A 14,919-nucleotide genomic window follows, 5' to 3' on the forward strand; every position below is an offset into this window, starting at 1 on the left:
CAGGTGCAAGCGCGCCACAAGGTTTTTCGTTGAGGAGAGCCCGAGCTGGTGACCCAGCCGGATTCAAGCGGTGGTTACAGCAAGCCCGTGTGACGACAGGACATGACGATCTCCGTTCCTTCCTTCAGAGAGACGAGGGTTAAATCGTAACCAAGACGTTCCCTTTCAGTCGGTCACGCTCTCGTTAGTTAGTTACGTTAGTGTCCGAGAAGTGGGATCACTACCAAAGCGTCATGGGTGCTGCCCCTTCTCAGTGTCCAGTGTGAGCCGCCCGCGCCTCTTTTTTGGTGTAGGCAGGGGAGGCTTTCGCAATCAAAATGACCAGTCACATTGTCATAGCACTAACCACTCAGTGAGATTGGATAACACTGGGCGAACATTGGTCCACTTGGAACAGGAATGTTTATTACGGAAGCCCTGTCCTTCCCGAAGGAGGTTTCACGGTAGTTACTTACACTATATGAACATCTGTGTAGAGTGGCATATGAAAAGAATAGAGGAGTGATTGTAAAACCTTTTGCACCAAGTCTGCGGGAGAAAGCCACAGGCTCTGAGGCTAATGTACCAGTGGACTTTATACATATGTGACCCTGGACCACAAAACCAGTCTTAAGAAGTCACTTGGGTATATTTGTAGCAATAGCTTATAAAATACATTGTATGGGTCAAAATCATAAGATTTTCTTTTATGCCAAAAATCTGATTTTTAGATTTAGATTTAGATTTTTTTGCACCCTCAGATTCCAGATTTTCAAAGTGGTATAGTTGTATCTCGGCCAATATTCTCACATCCTAACAAACCATACATCAATGGAAAGCTTATTTATTCAGCTTTCAGATTATGTATTAATCTCAATTACGAAAAAATTGACACTTAAGACCAGTTTTGTGGTCCGAGGGTCACATATGGGATCCACCGCAGGTCTATATATGGAACTCAGCCCTCTACCGAATCTTAAGGATTCATCAAGTGAAGGGCCTGGCGCCGGACATACCACCACGTCTGGCTGCCAAGGGGATGGAGGAGTCGACAGGGTCTACAGTACAGACACTCTGGATTAGTATTTTAGAAAAGCCGACACTAAACCAGGGGCCTCTCAGTGCCTCTATCCATTTGAGGTGAGAACTAGTGTTGTGCAAGTTACTTCCAAACTGTAATACATTATAGAATACTTGTTACTGTTATTTAAAAGTAATTCCCTTGCCTTACAATATTAGTGTCTCAAAATTGTAATGCGTTACATGACTCCTGTATTACTTTGAGTTAATTTCACTAAAATAACTACAGAAGTAGAACGTAAAGGGTTAGTCCACCCAAAAATGAAAACTGGCTTGTGTTTTACTCATCTCAGGTGTATATAACTTTCTTCTTTCAGGCGAATCCAGTCGAAACGATTAAAAAAATTGTCCTGGCTATTCCAAGCTCTATCATTGCTGTTGAAGTTGAACAGAATGTACTGCAGAGCATTTTACATCCAGAATAGGGGTGATATGGTGTAGCATAATGACTGTGGGGTATCTAGGCTACTAACAATATATTGACTATTGACGGACCCTCTTAACAGGAAATAGAACTTACTTGAGGCATTTTTGATTCTCGGGGTCCTGCTTGTTTTTTTCTTTCTTTTCTTTTTTTTCTTTGAACAATTACATTTTGGGCTAAAAATTGTTGTAATGCAAGCATTACTCGAACATGTATACCAGTAAAATATTTCTGAAAAATGATTAAGTAATGCCTTACACTACTGCGTTGCAGCAAAAAGTAATATGTTACTGTGTAATGCATTACTTTTGTAATGCGTTACTCCCAACACTGGTGAGAACACAGGATAATACCAGCTCCACACATGTGCTATAGAATATAGTGAATGTGTTGGGCTCTGCCCAGCCCGCAGGGCTCTACAAATATCTGTCAGCAAGGCACCACGTTGGCCAAGCCCAGGAGTATACAACACTTCTAGTAGAGTGAGATTGCAGCCTGAGTGGGCAGGGCACACCCTGTGCCTGATAAAGCCAAGGTGATGGCATCCACAATCCAGTGGACCATCCTCTGCTTAGAGATGGCTCCTTCCCCTTCTGGCGGCCTCCATAACAGACAAAGAGCTGGTCTGAGGTCCTAAAGCTTTATGTCCAGGTCTATGCAGCATCTCAAGTCTCGGACAGGACAGAGCAAAGCTAGGGTTGGGACTGCCTCCTCCAGGGGCAGGGCTTGCAGGCTCACCACCTGATCCCTGAAGGGAGTAGTGGGAAACCATGGGCACATAGCCAGGCCGGGGCCTCAGGTTTATGGCCCAAACTCTAGGCACAAATCGTCCCTACCAACTTCCCCTTCCACTAGGTCATTGTTAACAGCAATCTCAGTGACATAGATTTTGTGACATTTAAGGGTGGAGGGAGACAGCCTTTGCTCCAACCCTTGCTGCAAAAAGGAAAGCACGACCCTGATAGGGGCATCTCTGGGGTCTTCTTGACAGAAGAACACAATTCGATGAACAGGTTCCACTTCAAGGCGTAAGCGTATCTCATAGACAGTGCTCTCGCCGAAGTGATGGTGTTAACTACCTCTTTGGGTAAGTCACCAAGAACCTCGAGTCCTGTCCAGGGGACCAGACATGAAGTTTCCAGAGAGTCTGGACGCAGGTGCCACAGGGTGCCCCATCTCTGAGTAAGTAGATCCTTCCTCAAAGGAATCTGCCATGGAGGGGCTGTCATAAGGAGCATTAGTTCCAGGAACCAGGTCCAAGTGGGCCAATACAGAGCCATAGCATGTAAAGCAGAAGCAGCTTCTCCCACAGAAGCCATATAAGAACCACCCCGTCAGACCAGACAAATGCCTACATGCCCAGGAGGGAGCAACGAGGTTTCCCACTCCAGGAGGAGGCGGTCTTAGGACAAAAACTGCATCTCTACCGAGCGCTCCACCTGGGGATCACCGTTTTGCCCCCTCGCTGCACCACCGTCGAGGGGTGGTGAGGGAGGAGGAACCAGCAGGCTGGTTTCTGACAATATAAGGTGCCGTTCACGACCTGGTGAGCTTCTCATGCACCTCCGGGAAGAAAGGCACCAAGGCGGGGTGATGAGAACCAGCACGAGCCACCCCAAGAAACCAATCATCCAACGTCGAGGGGCTTGGGACGCGGTGGAGGTTTTCCACTCAAGCCGTACCCTCTCGCCGACCCGGAAAAGCATAGCTGACATCTCTGGATCTGATTCAGGGAATTGCCACCATCCCAGAGGGGCGGCGGCGCAGTTGAATCTTCCTCTCCAGAGAGAGCGGCTTTCCTCGGATGCAGTGCCACCACTGTACCCCTCAAACCACCTTACTACAGCCAGAAGTAGACCTGCGTCTGGGAAGCCGCCAGGCTGAGCACTAGATTGTGGAAAAGGTAATGGGAGCCTGGTCCGCAGCACTGAGATGGTCATCTTCCTGCAATGGGAACATGAGTCATCCTTGAATGCCACCTCAGCATGTTTATTTCCCAGACATGTGAGGCAGCGATCTCGACCATCACCCGGCAACAGGTAATGACCGCATCCTGAAAGCGCACGATGAAACAGCATCTTTAAAAAAGACAATCCGTCATCTTTACAAAGGCACACTCGTGTAAGCTCTTTTAGAGAAATTGCTCTTTCAGGGAAATGTTCTTTTATGTGCTGAGGTGCACAGGGGAGATGGCCGCTTACAGCATGACATGGAGTAGTGCAGCCTGAAGTGCGCCAACCCACTCGACACAGGAACGACCACTGCTGAAGCACCATCCACCAACGCAGAGAAAGCTTCCAAGGGTGCGTTGAACTCATAGTTCACTGAAGACACTGGTTGTAGCAGAACAATGTTGTTGCTCGGCTCTGAAGCTTAAAAAGCTGGTATGCATTGCATTTTTGTGTGTGTGTGTGTGTGTGTGTGTCTATATATATAGATATATATATATATATATATATATATATATATATATATATATACACACACACACATCATTTATATTATAAGAACTGAGGTAACCCCTGCTTCTCAATAAATCTCAACGCCAATGGAAATATTTTCTAAACATACTTTTTTGTAAAAAAAAAAATTCTTTACTAGTGGATAAGATTTTTTATTTTGACAGCTTTCCTGTGGAGTCATTCTGTCTATGCTTCTGTACAAATTTGACACAGTCTATATAAACGTAGTAGAAATAACAGAGCTGAGACGAAGTAAAGACGACAGCAAAGATGACAATAAAGATGACAGAAAGGATGACATTAAAGACGCACAGAACAAGGCTACAGTAAATACAACATAAATGATGACAGTAAAGATGACATAAAGGACTAATAAGAATTAGATGACAGAACAAAATGACAATAAGGATGACAGCAAAATGACAGATTAAGACTACGCCAACAGACAACATACACATCAACATTTACTGATTTTACCTTAGAAGTACACAAATGACTGTAGACAAAAACAAATGTATAGTACAAAGCAGTCAACTCATTTTTGGCACAATTGTGACCCCATAATACTGGAGCCGCGACTCTCCACTAACTGGACAGGGGATGGGACAGGAGGAAGCTGACAGGACAACAGATGTTATCTTGACAGGGGCTACTCACCCAAAAAGTTGTATAATTTGAAATATCCCTGATGTCTCTTGCCATTTTAATTATAAATTGGTCATAATTCTCTCTCTCTCTCCCTCTCTCTCTCTCTCTCTAGGCCAAAGGATGTGCATGCTTTTTGTTTGTTGTTCCCTTGCCAAAGTCCATATGGCAAGGTACCCACCAGTCCTGAATTTGCCATTATGGCTGGTGTTATACCTTCTATTTTTTTTTTTTTTTTTTTTTTTAATGGCCTTGTGATATTTAGGTCTTCCATTTGAATGAAGGCATGCAAGAGGTTTATATTTGATATACATTTTTATTTGTAAAGTTCTGTGTAGTAAGGGTTAAGAGCATTTCCTGTGTTAAGCAAGCACAATGAATTGAGAGAAGCTGGCATGGCATTCTTTTTGGCAGTTAAAACATTTGCAGTGTCAATGTCATAATCCACTGACCTAAAGTTGTCATAACTTCAACATACAAACATGCCAACTCACATATTCTCATATCCACTCATACAGGTCTGAAAAAGCCTTAAAGACTTCTGCAGTGATGAAACAGAAGAGAGAGGATGATGAAATTTTGTCTTACTTTATTTTCCACTAAAGGGAGAGATAATATATGTTGCATTTCTTGGATGACTGAAAATTGTTCAGGTCTTTTTTTATTTTTCTATTTATTTATTTATTTATTTATTGTTATTATTATTTATTCAGCTATGTGTTATGTTTATGCTGCTTCCTTTTTATATACGAAGGTTAATGTGGTGTTTGTCCTAGGATATTTTATTTATTGATTGATTTATTTATTTTTTTGTATGTGTTTTGCACCTGGTCTTAGTAGGACAACATAACATTTTGGAATGAAAATACAGATCAGGAAACTATAACTGGAAGCTAAAATTGGCTAAAAATATCTCCACTGCTACTGTAAACTTCCCAGGTTTGCTTAGGTAAGATGGGATAAAGGCAATCCAGACAGCACAGAATATGAGCATGCTGAATGTGACTCCCCATTGGCTTCATTAAAGTTATCCAGGCAGCTTCCGAGCTGAAAAGCCAGAATTAAGCACAAGACAGCCAGTAAGCCAATGTAACAAAGCACAGCTCAGAAACTGACAGCTAAGTGTAATCTGCATTCAAAGATTATATTTTCTCTGTAATACCTCATGTTCATTTATGGTGAAGGTGGGGGATTGTTAACTAAAGGAAACAGATGAGGACCTGTACAAGCATACTGCCAACAAGACTGATTCTTTGTTTAAGAGGCCCAAACCATTTCATGACATTTCTTCCCGGAAGTGTAGCTTTGAAAGCCATTAACACCACTATGGTTTCCCCCAAATCACAAGAGATACAGAGGGGCAAAATTGATCCCAAATTTTTGTGTGATGCTACATACAGGAGCCACTCAGTGGGCCAACCCGATGAAAGTAAGTGAACAGAGGAAACACAGGAGTCAATGAGACGAGCAGCAGAAATCTCAGCTCTGAGTTGTTGGCTTTACTATTGGTATGTCTTTGTAGTGAAAAAAAAATACTACAAATATGAACAGTTAGAAATGCCCCAATTAAGTAACCCAAATATCATCAAAATGATACCCATGATTTTGGTGAATGACAGGAATTCCACTGTCTTTATGACACACTCATCACCTCTGCTATTGGACCAGAATCCAAGGGGCACTTCACACAATCAGATGAATCTGGTGTGGGAGAAAAATGGAACTGCAATAGTAATGAGACGAGATATTTCAATTAAGCCTCTCTTCTAGCTGATCATATACTACTAACTAATCATTTACCACTCCTTTAAGAAAATAGACATAAGTGTTTTAAATGAGTTTATATGATCATTTAGATCATTTATTTTTTGTAAAACTTTTTCCATTTGATCCTCTTTTAATGAACTGCAAGTGTTAAAGAGCAATTAAACAAGCATTACCTGTTGTGTTACTTATCCTGGAGGGCATGGGATACAGTCAAAACAGCAGATGGGCCTTCCGTTCTGCACCACTTTCCTAGTCCCTAGGGGACAGCTCTCACTGCACACAGAGACAGGCACCTGCCACACACCAGGGGAAATCTACTTGAACAACAATAGAAAAAATAATATGCTGTGTGACATGTTTGCACATGTTTACACATGTTTGTCTGTGCCGTTATGTTATGAGCTGCATCACATGTGCACTTGGGGGTTTTGTTTTGATTGGTGAGTTCATTTGAAAAGAGACTCTTATAGTCATAGGCCTCCTCCCCCAGATGATGTTGATATTGTTCATAGTAAACTGTTGCACACAATGCTGGGTTGCATCATAGCAGTCAATTGTGATTTCTTCCATTGTGCCTTTGTGACCTTTTGTAAGTTTACCAGTCCATATACCATAGGGAGTCACCTTTGCTATTGAAAAACCGTGTCTCTCCCCCAGTCTGCATAAATTGAAAATCAGAAATGGCAAAACATTTTTTTTTTAATTGATAACACCATATGGTGACTATATTAATTAAAAATGTTTTAACTCTTTCCCACCAGCATTATTATTATTTTTTAAGTTACCAGCCACCGCCAGCTGATTTTTGATGATTTTCACTTAGATTTGATGGCCTTCCTCGGTATATTTTTGCTGTATGAATATTTGAATATGCAGTACACCAAAGTAAAGATCAAAGCCTCTACTTTTAAATGAAACAATCAGTTTTATTCTAGCTAAAAACATTCTTTTTTTTTTTATCAACACTTGAATATAGGTAGGTTTTCATAAAGGTAGGTTTTTCTCAGCAAAAAGGAGAGAAAATCACATTCATATATATATATATATATATATATATATATATATATATATATATATATATATATATATATATATATAAACTACATCTGGACTTATCTGGATAATATTCAGTATGATTATCAAAGCATAAATCCAGTAAATCACTTCCATCAACACAGCCATTTACCACTTCCTAGATCATCATTTTACTCCATAACACAGTTTTCATTTATATGTTGTCTATTACTGATGATCACATTATATATCATATGTATCTGTTTACATAAGAGATCTCTAGTTTTTCTATCCTGTTCACATGTTTTTTGTTCGGGAGGTTTAGTACTCATTCAGAAGATGTGTAAATAAGCCGCAGTGAGTGCATAACACAGTGAAAACACGAAAAGCTGTAGAAACTTGTCTATGGCAGGGAAGTGTGGTCTTCTAAATGACGGGATAACTTCGTCAATGGCGGGGAAAGAGTTAATAATAAATTGATTAATCTTTTGTTTGAATCCTTCAGTTTACTTGGATGTTTACATATATTTAAAGTTAGATATTTAGATTTCCTATTTAGAAGATATTTTACCTGCCAGGGTTGTATTGTAGATGGTTGGGCACAGGTGGCGTTAGCAAATGGGCCTTTTTGTTGCTTACATGACAGTTGATTATCCAGTGCATTAGCAGTTGCATATACAGCCTTGTAGACATTATTGGCATATCTTAGATCAAACACATCAGTAACAGGATGTTTGACATATGTTAAGTGCTCTGAGCCATTGCATGACCTTTGTGTTGCATTTGGACTCAGTGAGCACTGCAAAAAACGATTTTCCCAGAATTCTTTGAAAAACATACTTTTAAGAAACTGAGAGGGGGTGACATCTTGTAGTCCAGGTATTTGAGCATTGCGGACAGTGAATCCTATAGATCCAGTTAGCAAATTGTGGCCTTGGCTATCTACAAAATAGTCATCTGTAGTCCAGGCATCACTTCCGGTCCACTGCAGTCCTGTAATATTTTACCTGTATAAGCTCATCCACGAGTAACTTAATCTCTTTGTGTGATATGAAAGCCATTTTTATCTTAGATGTGAAGGTTCTGATAATGTCTACCTTATTTGTTAATGGTGTTTTTTGATCCTGTGCTTTCTAAAACCTTCTGAATATTCAATACAGCCTCCCCAGACAGCAACAAGTGTTGACCCAGATCAGGCCCACATCTGGCCTGCATGGATTTCACACGGGCCAGATGTTTTGCCCCGGATCTGGGCCAACACTATGTTGCTGTCTGTGCCTCCTCCCTCTTGTGCAGCCTTAATGAATGTGGCAATGCCATTTTTACCATAATCATTGTCATTGCCCACCCATGTCCAACCTAAATGTTTTTTATCAGCTGGGCCAGTGCTCTGCTTTGATACTAATCACTTGGAATAGATTCTAAAAGAAAAGAAGGAAACTCTTCTATATACCTGCTTAGGCAAGCACATGTACCAAAATGACTGATCTGTGTAATCCCTATAAAATGCAAATGTAAGCAACTAGCATGAATGAGACAGATAGAAAACTAAATCTTTTTTTTAGTACCTGCTTTTTTTTTTTTTCTTTTCCCATGTGAACAGACCATTAGTTGCTAGTAAGCGAGACAAAGTTTTTAAAAAAATTTTATCTGTATAATATATGACTTTACTTTTGCAATGTAACATATAAACTAATACAAAAACTATTGGCCCAAGATTTTGGGAATATTTATTCCAATTTTTATTTTTTTATTTTTAATTTTTTTAACAGAGACAGTCCAGTAACATATATATATATATTGGTTTTGGAAACATTCCTCAGAGATTTTACATTCCATATTGATAGCATGATGTGCATCATGCAGATTTAATGACTGCGCATCCATGATCGCGGATCTCCCGTTCATCACATCCCAAAGCAATTTAGAGGTAAAAAGTGTACTCATTGCTCTATTGTTCAAAGAAACCAGTCTGAGATGATTTTGAGCTTTGTGACATGGTGCATTATCCTGCTGGAAGTAGCCATCCAGAAGATGGGTAGGTACTGTAGTCATATAGGGGATGGACATGGTCAACAACAATACTTATGGATAGGTGAGGCTGTGGCATTTCCCAAACAATGCTCAATAGGTACTAAAGGGCCCAAAGTATGCCAAGAAAGTATCCCCCACACCATTACACCACCACCACCAACCTGAACCGTTGAGACAAAGCAGGATGGATCATGCTACATGTTCTTCTTTACATGGAATTCTGACCCTTTCATTTGAATGTGCCAGCAAAGCGGAACTCATCAGACCAGGCTAGCATTTTTCCAATCTTCTCGCGTGGTGAGGAAGCTGTCTCTTGTAAATTTCGCCTCCGTTTCATCGTTCTTAGCGGCTGGGGCGGCACCTGCGGTGCTTCTGCTGCTGTAGCCCATCTAACCCCAGGGGTTTGATGTATTTATGCGTTCGCGAGAGATGGTTTTCTGCATTTATTAATTTGATGATTCCCGCTGGTGTTCTCGTACCTTTCCATTTTTAAAACCAATTGCGTTACTCCTCTGACCCTGAATCAACCTGAATCAAACTGTGGAATGTGACCAGGTATTCTAAGCCAGCGGTTGGAGTGGATCACTGAATGACCTATTCTGCCGTGCGATACAAAAGGATTTGGGTGCTAAATAATGAGTTATTATTGATATTTTTTGGGACATTAAGACATCCTTTATGTTTTTGATATGCTTGATTAATTTATTGTTTTTTCCAAAAAAAAATAATAAATAATGGGTCGTTTTAACCGTAACTTTGAAGGAAAAAAAAAAAAAAAACGGAAGAAGAAGAAGGAAAGGAAAGAAGAAGCCAAGGCCGAACACTGTAATTAAACCAGTTCCACTTTTCCCTTTGTTTGGAAAGATAAATGAGTAACGGCGTTACTGTCTTTGTTAGCTGTGCATCAAAAGAAGTTACTGGTTCTTGCCTTTTTTTTTTTACTGTCAATTAAAGTCTGCCGCATTTTTAATTCCGTGTAGGGACAAATGAATTAGATGGAGCTGTGATGTACCAAACAGCTCCAAATAACAAAGCTTGTAAGACTATCTTGCACAAGCAATAGTAACGTGATAACCTTTACAGATTTTTTTTTTAAAAATGTAGATTATTCGAGCAGGCTGTGACTTAGTTGGACGCAGGGCTCGAATGCCGGTGACAAAGAAGCGACGGTCATTTGCAGAACGCAATTCGTCTGGAGGGACATAGTCTGAAAGTAATGAATTTTAGTTAAAAGGGTTGCAGAGCTCTGGGCTTATTTGTAGGCAGACATTAATGCCTTGAATTTATGAGAGAGCTATAGTAGCCAGTGCAAATTGATGAAACCGCGTGTGACGCACATTCTTTTCGGATCATTAACAAGTTATCTTGCTGCCGCGTTTATTCTAAAGGTTTGATAGAATGTTTTCAACGCATATTTTAGATTTGATTAAATCGGTTTATACGTTGAAAAAGGTGATAAAATCATGGATAAGTAGTTGAATACAGTATATTGGGCTTCATTGCATTGGCTTTGTTTGTTAACATAAGGGATAGATTAGGAAACTAAACTCTTTAAGATACAGTGTTTTTTTTTTTTTTTTAAGTTGACAGTATTATATTATTATTATTATTCTTATTATTATATTATTATTTACCATCAGATGTGTCTTGTGTTTTGTTATGGACATAAGTAAAAATGTAACATTTCGGAGCAAATATGCAAAACCAGCCCAACACAAATGAAGCTAAATAGCAAATATATCAACAGCTACAGTAAATTTTCCAGGAGAAATAAAAAGTGGGATACATGTGATCCACACCCGCCAACAGAATATGAGCATACTGAATGTGATGAATTTTGCTTCATTGAAGTTATCAGGCAATTTACGAGCAAGAAAAGCCAGAATGAAGCACAAGACAGCCAACAGGCCGATATATCCCAGCACAGCCCAGAAACCAAATTCTGAACCTAACTTACATTCTAGAATTATTCTTTCTTGGTAATAATCCATGTTCATATATGGGGAGGGAGGGGATAATGTTAACCAAAGCACACAAATTAGAACCTGTAATACAGTGAAAGTAATGACACTAAGTCTTTGCTGCAACAGCCCAAACCATTTCATGACATTACTTCCTGGAAGTGTAGCCCTGAGGCTACATTAACACAACAATGGTTTTCCACAAAGCACAGGAATGCAGGGTGAAAGTGATCCCAAATGCTGTGTGGCCGCATGAGACCACTCAGTGGGCCGACAGGTAAAGTAGTGAACGAGAAGGCTTGGAAAGATGGTGAGGAGAAACAGCAGGCCTCAGCTCTGAGTTGTTTAACATTTTTCCAATCTTCTGTTGTCCTGTGTGCAGTGAGAGCTGTCTCTTGTGCAAATTGTAGCCTCCGTTTCATGTTCTTAGCTGACAGGAGCGGCACCTGGTGTGGTCTTCTGCTGCTGTAGCCCATCTGCTTCAGGGTTTGATGTGTTGTGCGTTCAGAGATGGTTTTCTGCATTCCTTGGTTGTAACGAGTGGTTATTTTAGTTACTGTTGCCTTTCTATCATTTTTAACCAGTCTGCACATTCTCCTCTGACCTGAATCGACCTGAATCAAACTGTGGAATCGGCCAGTTATTCTAGCAAACCCAATGGTTGGAGTGGATCCTGAATGACCTATTCTGCCGTGCAAATGCAAAAGTTTGATTTTTGTCACAAATGAGTTATTGATATTTTTGGGACATTCAAGACATCCTTTATCGGGCGCATAATTATCTTGAGTCAATTTCATTGTTTTTCCAAAAAAAATAAAATAATGGGTCGTCTTAACCGTAACTTTGAAAAAAAAAAAAAACGGAGAAGCCAAGGCAGAACACTGTATAAAACCAGTTACCACTCTTTCACTTTGTTTGGAACGTTCAAATTGAGTAACGGCGTTCTGTCTTTGTTTAGCTGTGCATCAAAATGAAGTTACGGTGTTCTGCCTTTTTTTTTTACTGTCCATTAAAGTCTGCCGCATTTTAATTAAGATGTAGACAAATGAATTAGATGGATCGTGATCTACCAAACAGCTCCAATATAACAAAGCATTGTAAAGACTATATCTTGCCAGCAATACGTCGTGAATAACCTTTAAAGATTTTTTTTTTTTAAATGTAGATTATTCACCAGGCTGTGACTTAGTTGGACGCATGTGGACTCGAATGCCGGTGACACAATAAAGCGACGTTCATTTGCAGAACACAATCTTCTAGAGGGCACATAAGTCTGAAGTAATGAATTTAGTTAAAGGGGTGCAGAGCTCATGGGCTTATTTGTAGGCAGACATTAATGCCTTGAATTTTATTAAAAGCAGCTATATGTAGCCAGTGCAAATTGATAAACCGAGGTGTGACGCACATTCTTTTCGGCTCATTAACAATTAATCTTGCTGCCGCGTTTAATTCTAAAGGTTTGATAGAACTGTTTCAAAGCATATTTTAGATTTGATTAAATCGGTTTATACTGTTGAAAGGGGTTCATAAAAACATGGATAATTAGTTGAATATACAGTATATTGGCTTCGTGCATTGGCTTTGTTTGTCACATAAGGGATATATTAAGAAACTAAACTCTTTAAGATGACAGTGTTTTTTTTTTTTTAAGTTGACAGTATTATTATTATTATTATTATTATTAGTAGTATTATTATTATTATTATTTACCATCATGTGTTTCTTTGTGTTTTGTTCTGGCCTAGGTAAAATAATGTATTTAAGACAAATATGCAAACAGCAAACCAAAACTTGAAGCTAAAATAGCAAATATCTCAACAGCAACAGTAAATTTCGGAGGAACTAGCAAGCTGGGATAATGTGATCCACACCGCACAGAATATGAGCATACTGAATGTGATGAATTTTGCTTCATTGTTGAAGTTATCAGGCAATTCTGAGCAAGAAAACCAGAATGAAGCTAAGACCCAGCCAACAGGCCGATATATCCCAACACAGCCCAGAAACCAAATTCTGAACTAACACATTCTAGAATTATTCTTTCTTGGTAATAATCATGTTCATATATGGGGAAGGGAGGGATAATGTTAACCAAAGCACACAAAATTAAGAACCTGTAATACAGTAGAAGTAATGACATAAGTCTTTGCTGCAACTTAGCCAAAACCATTCATGACATTACTTCCTGGAAGTGTAGCCCTAAAGGCCATTAACACAACAATGGTTTTCCCCAAAACACAGGAGATACAAGGACAAAAAGTGATCCCAAATGCTGTGTGGCCGCAACATACAGGACCCTCAGTGGGCCGACCGATGATGAAATAAGTGAACAGAGGAAACACACAGAGTCAGTGAGAAAGAGCAGCAGGAAGCTCAGCTCTGAGTTGTTGGCTTTTACTATGGGGGTGTCCTTATGTACAAAGAAAACTACTGCAATACCTAATGTAAAAAATACACCCAATAAAAGAAAACAGTACTGAATAATTCCCATCAAATCTTCAAAATGATAAGAAATTCTACAAGTTTGGGGACACATGTATCTCTCCATTTGTTTGACCAAAATTCTGGAGGGCACTTGAGACAAATCACTGCATCTGAGGACGAAATGTAAACATAAAATTTATTTTTGATTATGCAGCTTTGCTTATTGCATGTAATTTGGGAGGGGGTGGGGGGGGTGGTGGGGGAGTGGGTTCTTTTGCACCATCCCTGTCTTGAATTACTAATGTCTCTTCTGCAAAGGAATACAGTCATAACATCCGATGGTTTCTTTTTTCCCAGCTTCCTGTTCCCTGTTGGCGACAGCTCTCACTGCCATCAAGACCCAGGTCACCTGTCAAACATGACCAGTTGCTACTACAAACACAAGTTGATTCTTGTTTACAGCCAATGTAACGCCTCCTCCCTCTATAGGATGCCTCCCCCCCCCCCCCCCCCACCCCCAATCACCGAAACCACCCCTGCCTAGAGCACCACACAAGACAAGTACTGGGTGTTGATTTTTGGCCCCCACTAGCTGATGTTGTTTTTTGTCCCTGCTGCTGCAATCTTGCGTTGCTTAAAGATGCATCCTAGCAACCCACTTTCAACAAACTTTGTGTCCCATCTCCCCCCTGCTGCCCAGTTCAGCGTATCATACTTGTGTTTTTTTTTTTTTTCCTGCTGGATCTCATTTTATCCACAATGAATACCGTTCTCATCCTGTTTCAGTCGACGAAGCTCACTTCTCTTCAATGATTCAGTACCTGTAAAGCATGCAAATAATGTACATCAATTATGAATGCCATTTGAGTGCAATTGGCCAGTGACCATTTCCATGTCTATGACAATCATTTCCTACCTGCCATGTATTGTTGACTCTCTCCAGCGCATTTCGCTTTGGTTTGTGTTCCATTTTGAGCCATTATTGCTGCTGATTCAGAGCACAATAGGCAACACTCCACAGCCCCTTGTACCTTATTGGCAATTGATTAATTCTGTCGACATAGCTACTGGTTCTGCAAATTGTTGGCAAATTTCATGCCTTTGCACATAATTGCTTCCGCGTAGTTTA

The 14,919-nt window shown here is 40.1% G+C and overlaps 3 pseudogenes; all 3 read right to left on the reverse strand.

Annotated features, from left to right (window-relative positions):
- Positions 1-2,886: 2,886 nt before the first annotated feature.
- Positions 2,887-6,927, reverse strand: LOC109088568 (annotated as a pseudogene).
- An 847-nt stretch (positions 6,928-7,774) lies between these two features.
- LOC122144614 lies at positions 7,775-9,742 on the reverse strand (annotated as a pseudogene).
- Positions 9,743-10,510: 768 nt separating this feature from the next.
- LOC122144615 overlaps positions 10,511-14,919 on the reverse strand; it is a 10,049-nt pseudogene continuing 5,640 nt past the window's right edge.

Source organism: Cyprinus carpio, unplaced genomic scaffold, assembly GCF_018340385.1.
Source record: "Cyprinus carpio isolate SPL01 unplaced genomic scaffold, ASM1834038v1 S000006739, whole genome shotgun sequence".
Taxonomy (NCBI): domain Eukaryota; kingdom Metazoa; phylum Chordata; class Actinopteri; order Cypriniformes; family Cyprinidae; genus Cyprinus; species Cyprinus carpio.